Raw genomic sequence first — 11,934 nt, 5'->3', positions numbered from 1 at the left:
TATAAGGTTTTCTACCCATATACATTTTTATACTGGAAGAAACCTATTTAGGTGCCTAATATTCTGTGAGTCACTTTTTAGCATGCAATGCTTCAAACATGATTTTGTCTTTCCTACTTCAATTTTTTCCCTTTAATGGGGATTAAGTTATGATTTAAGGGGAAAAAAATGACTAGACAAGACAGGATTAACAAGTATGCCCAAATATCCTCCCACGCAGAATCATCAAGTAATTGCAGTGATTATTCTGACTTTGTAACTCAATTAGACAAGGATGCTAACAAAAAAAAAAAAAAAAAAGTCATGGGAAGTCACCTCATTTGATTAGTTATTTTATTTAAATAGCAATTTGGTGTTCATTTGCACCTTCTCTAGTCACATGTAGCAGACAGAACTATGCCACCAGTAATTCTTACCTCTCCTTTTCATAACTGTTAACTGAACCAAACGATGGTGGCAAAACAACATAGTACTGACATCTTCTGGCATAGTTGTATTGAAGACCATGAGCTGCACAGTCTGACCAATTTATTCAGTGGGCTGAACTCGATATTGCAGACATAGATCAGATCCAGTCAAAAAATATGGATGATTTCAACTCATCCCAAGAAAGGACAGTCCCACTGGTAAAGAAAATGTAAAGTTACTACCATCTCTAAAGCATAATATCATGCAATGGTTATCCAAAAAATTAAAAATAATAATAATAATTTGCAAAGATTATTTCCAGTGCTGCCATCTACAAAATGCGTTATATTTTATTATTTATATTTATTATATGATTGCCCAAGATAGACTTGCTAGTGTCTTAACATCAATGAACTACAAAATCTCAGAAGAAAATGTTCGGGGGAGTTTTGCAGTTGCTTCACTTTTATCCTCTACATATAGGAAGATGCAGGACTGAACACCAAAAACCTTAGCCCCCTAACATAAAGATTTCACAATAATTTGTAGATTGCTTAAAAATCATGAATTATTTAGAAGGATTCTGCTTACATTCACCCCTTCATATTGCAAATTGAGAAGAATAATGCATCTCTTTATCTCATAAATGACAACAGGCCAACAATCCTTAAAGAATGAGTGGTGTCAAAAGACAACCCAAACCTCTTGTTCAGCATACAGTTAACAAAACGATACATACAATGGTTTCATATTCTATTTGATCTTTTATGTCTTACCTTTATCTCTCCCACCTCTGAGAAATCCCCACCCAAACACCAACACTATGCAAGGAACTGTCTAGTCAACCAGTACAGCCCATGAGAAAAAGCAGAGAGAAAAGTTTTCTGCTGTTTGCTAGAGCAACTTCTCTCTGTCTAAATGTCATTCTAAATAGACCCATATAACCTATTCCTCCTCCTTGCCCTCAGAGAAAAAAAAAAAAATAATAATAATAATAATCAAGAATACCTTTTCCCAAAATATCTTGTAGATAATGAAAAAAAAAAAAAAAAAACATTCTTGAAAACCTCTGAAACTGCTGGCTTTCAGGGCAGGATTGTCTCCAAAACTACCTAGAAATATTCAAATTTTTGGCACTTCAGAACTTGGTTTAACCGCACAGAAGTGGACTGGACAACAAACAATCTTCAGAGTATTGGGTTATCCTCCTGGTGGCTCCTAATTAGAGACAAGTAGAATTACAAAGAGAGCTTTTAAACATTATGTGGGTTGGTGATGACCATTCATCAACTACCTCATGTGCAGGACTGAAAAAACTATTTTCTCAGTTCTAGTTGTAGATTTTATAATTTCTTTTTCTCAAAGCTATTCTAAATAACAAGTAGACATTGTCAACTGTCAAACGCTGCTGAAGGCATAACTGAGGACAGGAAAAATGAACCTGACTAACTGCATGGTTGCCTCTGTATCTGCAAGGCATCCAATTCTGTCACACAACGTGATGACAGCATCTTGTAAAAAGGGGGGAAATAAATTATATATATATATATATATATAAGCTAATTGGACACATTTTCATCTGTCAGATGTGGATATACTCTGTTTGGAAAGACTATTGTGTGTCTTTTATGGAAATACAGATAGCAATTAAATATCATTTCTGTATGTTTTGTATTTAAAACTTCTGGTACAATAGTGATTTTTCATTTTTTAGGTGCTTTATACCTTTTCTCATTCCTACTTCAATCACCTTCTCCTATTTACATAAACTTTTAAAAATGTAATTGGTGAGGAATGTAGAAATATCAGAGTAAATCTAAAACGGACCAAAGTCAGACACACACAAATATATCAGGAAACAAAGTTGCTCCTTAAAATCTTCTTGTTTTTTCTTCTAAAGTTATCCACTTTAAATTAAATTGAGTTATCCACTTTAAATGAATTCATTTAAAATAGAAAGGGTATAAGCTGGATGACTTTACTTCACACTTGGGACAGCAGACACTTTGTGCATCAACTTAACTAAGAAGCTAATTCATTAGCAGTACCATTCATTCAAGAGCCCATAACCAGACTTCATACTCCAGTTGTTTTTCACATCTTTCCTGATGGGTACAAAACAAACAAGTCACTATTACCTGACTTAAGAAAACAGTCAGGCATGCAACTTTTATTAACTACTCTATTCAACCACATTCTAGCCAAAAATGTCTTTCACTAACTTCTAAAAAGATAATCTAACTGTACTACCTCTACAATTAAAATAATCTGATAAACTGGTTTCACATATTCCATAACAAATGGCAAAGCAAAGCAGCAAAGCATAAACTGGAGATGTTTACATGCCATTACTGAAAGATCAATTTGAAGATGTTCTAATTCTCTGCTGTCACTAAAATGCTTTATGTAACACATACAACACATATGCTATGAAGATGTTTTTTTTTTTTTTTTGACTTGTATGCTTTTTCCTTTTAATAGTCAAGACTTCCAGGTAACCTGTGCATTCCTTCTGTAGAGTGAGAGACCATCTTCAGCCTCCGGCAAAATCATTACAGAAGTGTGATGTCTGGTAAACAGCAGTTTATTGAGAGGGTTAAGTTTATTAAGTACAGTTAAAATAAGGAATAGTAGCAGATTAATTTCTAGTTCCACAGTTACCATTGCCCCCTATGTTCCCTTAAGTTTTTCATCATTCATCTCTGCTCTGAGTGCTCATGAATTCTATGAACTGTTTTATTTGGAAACACCACATCTAAGCTAGCTCTCCTCCTACTCTAGGTACCATGCAGAAAGAAAAGTCTGTCTATTAGCATCTGCCAACTTCCTCCAGGCAGCTTCAGGTAGACAGTTTAAACGCAAACACTTGCACAAAGATTTGTCTGCAAGCAGGTCTTAAAGAACAGAACATGAATTTAAATAATTGCCTGCTGGATGGGATAGCAGTCATAAAACCAAGAAACACAAATCTGAAACATCACCCAGTTATGCAATGTTTCTCCCTGTTACACCTCACTGAAGCTACATGTCACTGAAGATGGTTCTGGCTATTAATCAGCCAGATTCCTGTGCTTCAAAAGCAACTTGCTGATTAAATGACTTCTAACCACCTGTCAGACCAGCCCTAGGACATCCAGTGCAGTAACACGCAATCTTTCTTCCTTTTTCAGAAGGGGTTAGGGACTTCCAGAAACCACACAAATAGTAGAAACTTATCCTTCTGGGTAATCTCTCATCACCACCATTTTTTTTCCAGAAATTATAACCCAAACAACCAAGCATCCATTAGACAGAATTTTCATTTTTCTGTGAACATTCCAGTTTGATATTCATTCCTCCCACCAAGTTATTTCTAATGTAACTTGTGTTTTTTCCACTCTGAAGTCAGCACTTGGCTTCTGTTAGAAACAATGACTCACCCAAAAAATGCTGCAATGTGAAAACACAGACTTAAAACTGTTATGAGTTTCTTGTGAAAACAAATCTTTCCAGACCACTCAAACTTAAGGTCTTTAATCCTATCCTAATTATCATAAGAAAGCCTGAATTAACTCTGGAAATGCTTGAGTATTCAAGCACTGACTCAGTTTTTAAGAGATGCTCAGATAAAAGTATAAAAATAAGAAGGTTGAGAAGGGTAAGCTCATGCAGAATCACATGAAAAGCACTGAAAAGATGAAGAGTTTGTAGAATTATTGGTATGCTCTTCATTTCTCTCTCAGACAGATAACCCTACAAAACACTGTGCTACACCGAGGCACTGCCACCACTGAGCCCAGACAAGAAAATCACTTTTGAAAAGGGCTGCCCAGTCACCCCACCACCCTATGCTTTGGTTTGATTCCCAAAGTGATCTCAGAGCGCATGAGCTGGATGCCTTTCAGGTGAAGTCAAACCAGAGGTGCAACAACTGCCTGTGGATGCTGAATCCAGAGAATCAGACTACAATAGTCTCATGCAATCTCCCTACACAAACAGGATGGGTACTGGGTCCTCTGCACCCATTGTTTTGCTTTTCAGATCCACTTAAAATGAGCTGCACTACTTCCCAACGTATACATAGGCAGATAGGGTTCCCCTAGAGGCAAGTAACCTGTATGCACTTACCACCAACATACATGCAATTTTTGAAATGCTCTCAATGGAGAATTTCATTCTTACTAGCTCCATAAATCAATAAGGTCAAATCCAATTGCCCTAGATATATAGGTATTCTCTGCAATAATAACTATGTTTTATTTTCAGAAGTAGAAAATTGTTCTGTTTGCCTCTCTGCCAGAGGCAAAAATAAATAAATAAATAAATAAGCCAATTGCTTTGAGTTCTGTATCCATCACCAGTGAGCTGTTTCAAGCCAGCAAAAATCCAGCATTGCAAATAGAAACATATTTAACTAAGTAACATTAGTAGAAATGGAGGGGTATAAGCAAGTCCAGGGAGAAACTGCTGAAAGGGCAATTTTCACTTCACCCATCCTACATCAATGATCAATTTTATGTGAAGTGCAGTAATTTCTGCTCAGCTCCTCACATTGTCATCATGGTTGGAGGACAGCAAAGTTAGGATTAAATATTTACATGAAACAATCAAAACCTGCTTTGAATTGCTGTTGCATATCCGCCATTACTAATTCAACTGCACTTTAGTTGAAACTTACCACTTGAATTAAACTCAGCCATTCAGTACTTGCATATTCTCAAAATATAAAGACCTTGCACTTTAAAAATTTTGTTTATCATAACAAAAATCCTCAGTGTTTCATTTCTACCAAAATCTATCTCAAGTTTCTAAAATGGGAAAAACAATACAACCTTGTCCTTCAAAAAACACTCCTGCCTTTTACAAAGCTTTAATGGAACAAAAATGCCTTTACTACCAAACTCTACCGTTTCCTAAAAGACAGCTTCCTTAAAAATAGGCAATTGGACTAATAACCTTATTATGTGACAGTTTCGTAGCAATTTGAAACAAGCAGAGGCGATTGTTAAAATCATAATTGATTATGGAATGATTCAGACTTGAAGAAGGACAGGCTTTCTATCATACCTGTAATAGAGGATTTTTATTTTTAGTCTCTAGTACTTCTGTAATGCAGCAGCCTTCACATATTCAAAGGAAGAGCAAGATGCCTATAGTAACACGCTGTAGTTTGTCACAACCCTGATTTATCAACACAGTATCATCAGCTGAAGAGCCCTTGGGAGCACACAAACAGGCAGACCCACCTATGCTCAATCTCAGTCAAACATCATTACACTCATCTCAATTAGACTCACATGGCTGCATCAAGGTTTCAGCATAACCTATATGATTAAATCTACAAAATAGTTTTAGTTCCTGCAGTTTATGTTTCTAAGAATCTCAGTGCAACATGAAAGCATTTTTCCCATTACATACACATGATACTCACCAGCTGGTCAATCATAAAAGGAGGTGCTCTCTGACCCCAGTTCTTGCCCCATTTGCAGTAACACCAATTGCAAATAAATTTAAGGGGATTATTCTGCTGCCAAATTGCTTTAAGGCAACTAGGTTCTGGTGACATCAGCACAAATGCTGCAGTGAGAACACAACTGGGTTCAAAGCCAGTCTGCATTTGTCCCCTGCTCCCATAGCACTTCTCTCATGGGTGATCCCAGACAGCAGAAGCTATGCCAGGTGCTCAGCACATGGCAACACACTGAGAGCAAAAAGGCAACAAAGATTTGGCCAACAGCCATTTCACCCAAACAACTTGTATATTTTAACTTCTCTGCTTTTCCTTTCTCTCCTGTAACAGCAATAATCAACGTTTATAACCAATGAAGATTAAAGAAAGGGAAAGGAGAACATAGACAGTGGCCATAGTAAGCATGGTTAGCCTCACTGAAATGGAATAACAATCTGTGGTAGCAAAATTACTTACTTGCACGAGTGTTAGTAAGGATAGACCTTTACGTTCATACTGCAGTAGAGCAAAGTCCATGCATGTGGATAACTTTTGAGCACACAAGAGATTTGTGGAGTACTTCCTAGTTGCTGGAAATGGCTGCTACCCTGGTGATATTCCAGCTACCTGTTGGGGCAGAATTCAGACCTCAGACCCTTTCATTTTCTTGAAAAGAAAACCCAAAATATAGGTCAGAAAAAAAGCTGCAATGCCCTCTAGCCCAGGTCCAAAGGGAGTATCCCAGAAGCATCTGCCCAGAACAAAGCAGCCTGCTGGCAGACTTGATGCATGCCTTCAGTCTCCTTCCATATCCAAAAGCATCACGCTTCGCTGGATGAGGGCCGTGTGGATGGAGCAGCTGGTCAGAAATGAAAGCTGACCTTTTCATTCAGAAAGAAGGTTTACAGCTTGCCAACTAAGTGACCCTCCTGACACTGGTTACAGTGCTTCCTGCTATACAGCTGCATGGCATGAATCAGACCAACGGGAAGTGTGCTATCAGAGTTAATTGAAACCTAGAGATAGCAATGGAAATAATCATTCAGCCTCTGCTAGCTAGGGATTTAGCTCCCACTAGAAAGGAAGAACTGACTCACTCAGTATTGACAAACACAGCTGACCAACAGTTATATGATTTCGTGATGACAGGTCCATTACTTGCCAATGGCATATTGAAATCAATAGCTAGATGAATCATTCTCAAATCAATGCAACTAACTCAATTGTTCTTACTCATCCATAAATATTCTAGATTGATTTAAAATATGATAATAGGTTTACCTTGTCAAGGCAGATTTTAGGAGCAGATGGAAGTCCACAAAATGCTCAGACTCAGAATTCCACTTGCAAATGTGGAAAACAAACTGTTAGATGCCCTACTCCAAAGCCATCAGTCTGTTTCCACATAAGAAATACTTCATTTTAACATCCAAAACTGCTTATCTAGAGATATTTGTATACTTCAGGAGGAAAGATTTAGTTTTCCTCTCTTTCTTATTCAGACAAACCACTATCTCCTTAGAAGGTAACTTCCTCTGTCCAGATATGGATGTTAAAAAAACAATAATAATATTAATAGTTGAACAAAGACTAAAAGTTGATATACATTTGGCCACAATTGCAGGAACTATTCAAGCACATGCTTAACCTTTCAGCACACCTAACAAAGTCAAGGAATTCATATGTCCATAAGTCTAATATTTGATCTACATATGTATCAAGCGTTAGCTAGCCAAAAAATAGAAAAAGAAAAGCTTTTATGTATAAAAGACTAAGGTGATTGAACATTTAAATATGAATAGAATACGCATCTAAACACCGGGTGTCAAACCATGCTCATAGAGTTTCTAATTTGGGGATGACGTTTTTAAAGCACTTTGATGATATACAGCTTAGGTTTACTTTCTTTCAGTCTTCTAACATTTTGCTCATATAATCAGCTTTTTTTTTTTTTTTTTTTTTTTTTCTTTCCCCTCCAAAGTCTTTATATTACATTTACCACATAAAAACCTGAAATGTTGAAGCCAGAATTACTGAAGATCTGACAAAACTCTTTCTTCTCCAAAGTATTCTGTACAAAGTGGGAGAAAAGGCCTGAAGCAATGTTCAGCCTTTGGCCCACTGTGTTCACTGGCACTTTGGTCCTTTAGCTTCCTCTAGAATCCAGTTTTTAGTTACTTAGTGATGTGTTCTAGCTTAATGAAGAGACCATCTCACTCGTAAATCAGTGACCTTATTGTGTGTGGTATTTCTTTTGTTTCAGGGTATACAGCTAGCAACACCTGTGTACAGCACAGTAAAAAGCTGAATATCATTATCTGGACCCTAAGCGCTGTCTTCCCTAAACTTTTCCTTCAAAACGTTTACAAGCCTAGAGATTAGGCCACCATACTTAACCTTCTGCAAGGATTCCAAGGACAGCAGCCATTCCTTACCCGTATCTTTAACACATGCAGGTTATCCAGCAGCACAGCTCTCCACCTGGCTTCACATGACTGACTGTGGAAGTGAACCTACAAAAACCTTCCAGGTAGGTTCTTGTCTGACCTAAATTAAATGTTCTTCTACCTCCGTGGGACTTCCAGATGTCTCTTGCAGGAACCCTGCACTCCCACCCAGGCTGTCAGGTCTAAGAACACACTTGCCTCAAGACCATGCAGCTTTTATGGTTTTCCATGGTATTCAATGAGGTTCTTTGAAGCTAACACCTGAGCAAATTGAGATACTCTAGAAAGACATGTCAGAAAATCTTCAAAGCCTTCATACACTTTGATGACCAAGCTGTGATCCTGTGAATTGTTTCTCCCTATTAACAAAATACATAGTCTGTAATCCAACACAATCAATGAAAGCATGACTGTTTCCACAGCAGGGCTCAAGTACAGATCCCCAAATCTGAAGCTAGAAGAATAGCTGCAGCTCCAAGTACTTGTCTACTTACAGTCGACTTTCAATTCCAACACAACAATCTCCATCATCCTTGGTAATCATCACTGCATAGAACCCACACAACAAATGAAACATAACTATTATGTGTCCCACAGCAGTCAGTTTTCATAGTGCTTGGTTGTACTTGACAATGACCACTGCCTCTGGGCTGCTTAATTCACCATTAGCAGTTTCCAGTCACAAGTCTGCTTCAGATTTTTCCAGAATATCCAACACTTCACTCTATTTTCAAGCAGGGAATTTGCAAATAAATCTCTGCAAGAATTATGTGATCAAAGAAATGTAACAATAAAAAAAGCACACACCATGGCTGATTCAAACTAGTGGTCACTTCAAGGCACAGGTCTGCAACAACTGATACTATACTGTAGAGAGATATATTAGAACACGTAGCAAATTATTCACTAGTGAAACAAGGTACCCTCTTCTGGAGACAAATTGAATCAGAGTTCTGTTGCACTGATTTCTTTCAAGGAAGAAGATGAACCGTTATTGCAACCTCTGTCTCACTGGTTGATGTAACCCAAAACATCCCAGATAGCTTCATCATTACGTGCAGACCATCAGCAAGTTTTATCATTTGCAACATTAGGTAGAAGCTGTCTCTGCAGTCTCCATTCTTCTGAAAGGAGGGTATGATTGAATTTATTCTTGAGATAAGCCAAAGATACTGTGGAAAGACTGGATACAGTTGGAGCAGTCTATAATGTGAGGCCTTTAATCTTTTATTTTGAATGCTCTATGGAGCTTATACAATTTGTCCTGAAATGCTATTAAGCTTTTAAATGAGAGCTTTAGGCATTTGTTTGAAATAAATAAATAAATAAATAAATAAATAAACTCGTGTGTATTGTGTATTGATGCTTTGCTTTAGTTAGAACTGTCACATCTCTAATATTAAAATGTAATTGTTTAAATAATTTACAACATGCTAAGTTTATGAAGTGAGTGTTCAAAGGCACTGCTTCCAGAACAGGAATATGTGTCACTCACTAAAAAAATCAAACATTTTATTTTGAAAGACAAAATCTCTGCAAACACAGATTCAGCTATTTGAGCCAATTCCTATATTCTACAGTTATGGTTAACACACAAGAAAGATCAGCTTTATCAGCCAGATTGTAATTGCAAAGAGCTCTGTGCTGAACCAACTTTCACTGACTTCTGGTATCTGAACACCTATAGACTTCCTTCTAATATATAACATAGGAATACTTCTAAGTCATTAACTGAGGACAGTATATGCAATGGATCTGTGAATTGAAATAACGTGGCCTCAGAAAGACCAGTGTTACAATCACTGACAATTCTTTATATGAATAAGTAACAGCAAACATAAACTGTTTGAGCCATTACCCCTCAAAGTCCAGGAGATGACACCGAGGACTTGATAAGAACATGAATACAGTATAAACTAGGTACATTTTGGTTGTGCCTAGCTCTCTTTAGATTGCCAATGTAGAAATGGGATAAATTGCTACTACTCCAATTTTGCTAAGTAAAATGTACTACAATGAGGGCAGACTATCCCACTGCCAGGCTGTCTTCATAAGGAAAAATTTGTTCCTTATATGCAGACTGAACCTCTTAATTCATCTTTTGCAAGCAGCCTTTCTCCTCCCATCATGCATGGCTGTGGAAAGCCCATCCTTTCTCCTTGATGACTTCCTGCAGGTACTTGGGACTGCTGACAGGAGAGGCCAGACTGAACCAGCCCTGGCCCTCATCCTCTCCCCATGGGGCAAATGCTCCAGCCACCAGCCATCCTGGGGGTCCTCTGCTGAACTCATTACAGATTACCAATATTTTTCTTATATTGAGGGGGGAGAAGTGTTAGGGGTTATCCAAAAGCATGTGCAGTAGTTTAGATTGTGGTCTAGCAAGTGATGATTAAAGGGGGATAGTCACTCCCTGAGATCTGTTGTCAAAGTGCGTTCCGCTCTTTGTGTATTCCAGGTCTCTCCTGACAGTATCATCGATGCAATATGGATGAGCAACAGGTAGCTGGACTAGACAAGCCTGCCAGTCTGTCTGTAATATCCCAGACCTGAACCCTCAGCTACCAGCCAGCCTCCTCGGACAGCAGCTCACACTGACAAAGGGGGGTCTCTATCCCATGCAGCAGGGAATCACTTGTCCCTCTCTCCTACTGTTCAGCCAACTCTGTTGCCTCTTCAGGCATGACTTATACCTCCCTCGTGTACCACCAAGGCAGCTGCTTATCTGTAGGTGGAGAACAAGCCTGCTGACAGAAATAATGAGCTTCTGGTCTTCCCTATTCTAAGACTCCATTAGGTGACTGAACAGGTACAGACTCTGCCTACTCCTCCTCTTCTTTGGATGGCAGGGTGAAGCTCTTGTCTCTGCAGGGTCTCTAAAAAGCCATGTCAATCTATTTTCCACCTTCCCTGATGCTACACAGATGACTCTTCTGCAGGCTGGACACCACATTCCTTGCCCTGGCCCAGGCCAACCTCTGCTGTTGTGGCAGGGCAGCTGCTGGAGTAGGGCCCAGCTCTGCAAAGGCAGCCACTGAGCTACCTACCCCACGCCATCTTCAGCAGAGTCCAGCCAGCGTGTGACTGCCTAAAGATTTACAGAGTTCCTTAATGTAGATTCTTCCTCCAAAAATGACCAGTGCTATCCCCAGATAGAAAAAGACCCTGTAATAGAAAGGGCCTGTTTTGACCCGACATGGCAATCCCTAAACATAATTCTGCTTGCAGGAAGGCTAATACACAAACTAGGACTGTCCTGTCCCTTTATATAGCTGCCTCTTTGAAAAACAGCCACTAGCTGGTTTGTATTCTGCACCTGCCATAGCAAAGGCACTACTCTTATCCAGCCTTTCAGTCTAGTAACAACTGGTAAAAAAAGGGAAGCCCAAACAACTTGCAGGAGGCTCAGAATAGCACCATGTGCAGAGAAACAAATAGGACACAGGCACAGAGCAGTTGTTCTTGTCACAGCCACTGAGAGTAACTAGTACATAAAATTATTCAAGAGTATCCAAGAAAAAAATAAAATTCTTATTAAGTGGAATTCTTCACTCCCAGTGGTGACAGTCAGTGCTGCTGTGAGAGTCCTAACAGCCCCCAGGAGCCTGTAAATTATATATAAACACAATTTTTATCACTGCAAAATGCTGA

The 11,934-nt window shown here is 38.6% G+C and overlaps 1 long non-coding RNA gene across 1 annotated transcript; it reads right to left on the bottom strand.

Moving 5' to 3' along the window:
* Positions 1–6,318: 6,318 nt before the first annotated feature.
* On the bottom strand, positions 6,319–8,437 carry LOC118162879. Its single transcript, XR_004748695.1, has 3 exons — positions 8,272–8,437; positions 7,118–7,179; positions 6,319–6,463 (listed from the first exon to the last, which is right to left on the bottom strand). It is a non-coding gene; the product is annotated as an uncharacterized LOC118162879 (long non-coding RNA).
* Between the last annotated feature and the right edge of the window lie 3,497 nt (positions 8,438–11,934).

This window comes from Oxyura jamaicensis, chromosome 2, assembly GCF_011077185.1.
Source record: "Oxyura jamaicensis isolate SHBP4307 breed ruddy duck chromosome 2, BPBGC_Ojam_1.0, whole genome shotgun sequence".
NCBI lineage: Eukaryota > Metazoa > Chordata > Aves > Anseriformes > Anatidae > Oxyura > Oxyura jamaicensis.
The sequence above is the reverse complement of the archived record's forward strand: the minus strand, read 5'-3'. Positions and strand labels throughout refer to the sequence as shown.